We start from the raw sequence: 2,963 nt of genomic DNA, 5'->3' as shown, positions 1-2,963 counted from the left end.
TATTTATTTATTTATTTATTTATCTATTTAAGAGAGCAAAAGTGAGTGGGAAAGGGGAAGTTGTGATGAGGGGCAGAAGGAGAGGGAGCGAGACAGAGAGAGAAAATTTCAAGCAGATGCCCTCTGAGCATGGAGCCCAATATGCGACTCCGTCTCATAACCCTGAGATCATGACCTGAGCCAAAATCAAAAGTCAGATGCTTAACCAACTGAGCCACCCAGATGCCCCTCATGTACATTTGTGTAAGGACTAACTTTGATGTCTCAAACCAAGGTGTGGCATCAGAAGACTAAATATAAGTTGGAGAACAAGAGTCTTTAAATAACATCACATGAGGAAAATGGCAAGTGGAAAAAAAAGTATTTTGAAGATGTTTTCACTATTGGTGATACAGAAACCAGAGAAAAAAATTAATTGCACTCACATGAGAAAACATTTCCTCATAGGCATTACATGACTAATAATTAGACTTATAAGAGTAGCTGGTCACACCTGAGTGTATGATGTCATTCCTAAAGTCAGTCATATAGGGAAGAAGCAAGTCTGGAAATGTAGAATCCAGAACAAATCTGGAGACTCTTCTAGAACAAGGTGGCAGAGATTTTGCTTTCAAAAACAAAACAAAACTATGAAAGAACCCATTGATTTTTAGCAGAGCTGTGGGTTCCTGGAATGGAGACTACATTTCCCACTCACCTATGCAGCTAAGTGTAACCAACCATATGATCAAATTTTGGCCAGTGAGTTACAAACTATTCCAGAAAGTGTCTTCCAAGGGAGAAAGCGTGATTTTCTCTTTTCTCCTTTCTGCCGGCTGCTTTGTTCTGTTTCTGTTATGTGGGTGTAACAACTGAGGCTTCAGCAGACCTCTTAGAATACACACAATGCCCCAAAGGGATAGCAGAGAAGTAAACCAGAAGAAGCCAGAGGGTCTTACATTTTTTTTTAAAGTTTTATGTATTTATTTGACACAGAGAGAGAGAGAGCGCACAAGCAGGGGGAGCTGTAGACAGAAGGAGAGAGAGAAGCAATCTCCCTGCCAAGCAGGGAGCCTGATATGGGGCTTGATCCCAGGACCCTGGAATCATGACCTGAGCTGAAGGCAGAAACTTAACCGACTGAGCCACCAGGTGCCCCGGTCTTACAAATTTAAGCTAACTCCGGATAATGACCTTCAGGATTTTTTTTTTCTTATGGTAAGTTGTTTATTGTAAGATAATTTACAAACATCTTGCTGTCTTTATTGGTTAAACAGTGGACCAACAATTTCTTCTGACAAGGACAGCAGTAAGCTAAAAATAAAATCAGCTGGCTGAATTTTTCTTCTTTACCTCTTGTCTGAGGACGAAACTTGGTTTTCATTAATCCAGAGCTGCTGCACCAGAGATGATTTCAATCAACTCTTTCGTGATGACAGCCTGGCGGGTGCAATTGAATGTCAAAGTCAGTTTGTCAATCATTTCGGAAGCGTTCTTGCTGGTTTTGTCCATAGCCATCATCCTGGCACTTTGCTCACTCGTGGTGGATTCCTTTAGCGAATAGTAGATGATGTTGGCCAAATTGTATTCTTGGTAATTCTGCAGCACGTCAGCATCGACATCGTCATAGATGCTCATGCTCTCAGCACTTGCAACGGTTTCAAAGGAAAAAATGGGCTTTTCTTCTGTCTTGTAGGAGATGACAGACCTGAACCGATTAAAGATGATAGACCCTTCATCAAATTCATATCCAGAATTTAGCAGTTCAAGGGCAATGACGGATGCATCTCCAAAAGTAGGAGGTTTTCTTCCCACTTCTTTGAAGGACACCAGAAACTGGTCGAGTGAGTCCTATGAAGTATACCCCTGATTTTTTTTTTTTTAAGATTTATTTATTGGACAGATAGAGATTACAAGTAGGCAGAGAGGCAAGCAGAGAGAGAGAAGGAAGCAGGCTCCCAGCTAAGCAGAGAGCCCGATACGGGGCTCCATCCCAGGACTCTGGGATCATGACCAGAGCTGAAGGCAGAGGCTTTAACCCACTGAGCCACCCAGGCGCCCCTACCCTGATTTTATCACCAATTCCAACAAGCATGATGACTTCCTTCCCGGCTGCTGTGAGCGTGGCCACCTCATTTTTCATCTGTTTAGCAACCGAGGAATGAATAGCACCACAGAGCCCTCGATCTGAGGACACACCGATAAGCAGGTGCTTCTTCTTGTCTTCAGGCACCTTAATATCAGCTTTTTCATACAGAGCCAAAGACCCAATCCCATATACTCGGGCTGGTTTCAGCTCCCTCTCAGCTCGGGCATATTTTGCTGCTGCTACCATTTTCATAGATTTGGTGATTTTCTGGATGTTTTTGATTGACTTTAGTCGTCTGGTAATATCTTTTAAAGTTGCCATATTTCGAACTTGGATCCATTGCGGCTGCACTGCCCAGCCCGAGAGCACAACGACGCCCGCCCGAGAGAACATGGTGGTACCGGCCCGGCTGAAGGTCGGTGAGACAGGCCTCACTGCGCCTGCGCGGGTCCTTCGACCTTCAGGATTTTTATATGAAATAGTAAAAATGTTCTAAGGTTAAGCCATCATATTTGCATTTTCTGTCCCAAAACCCAAAAACCCAAAAAACCATATCTAATAAATATGAGGGGGAAAGAGCAATCATTGTGTCTCTTTCCTGGCCTGGGCTTTAGAGGATGTAGATTTCTAAGACAGCATTATTGGGTGACACATTTAAAAACTAATAATCAACTCATGGAGTTGAGCCACATCCTAGGAAGTTACAGAGTGGGGTCAGTCATTTCTCTGTCTCTGGGGCATACATGAGATGGGATATATCGTGCAAGACACTGTAGCAATTATACCTTGTAGGCCAGATTGTTTAGATTCTTCCTCCTCAGGAACCTTCCAACTCTCCATATTTATTTCCCTGCTTTTCTATGCTTTTTCCTATGTAAATGTGCACATATGATCA

At 42.9% G+C, this 2,963-nt stretch overlaps 1 pseudogene; it reads right to left on the bottom strand.

The window, feature by feature from the left end:
* Positions 1–1,181: 1,181 nt before the first annotated feature.
* Positions 1,182–2,510, bottom strand: LOC123948951 (annotated as a pseudogene).
* Between the last annotated feature and the right edge of the window lie 453 nt (positions 2,511–2,963).

This window comes from Meles meles, chromosome 8, assembly GCF_922984935.1.
Source record: "Meles meles chromosome 8, mMelMel3.1 paternal haplotype, whole genome shotgun sequence".
NCBI classification, from domain to species: Eukaryota; Metazoa; Chordata; class Mammalia; order Carnivora; family Mustelidae; genus Meles; species Meles meles.
Note: the sequence above shows the minus strand (reverse complement) of the source record. Positions and strands in the feature narration are given on the sequence as shown.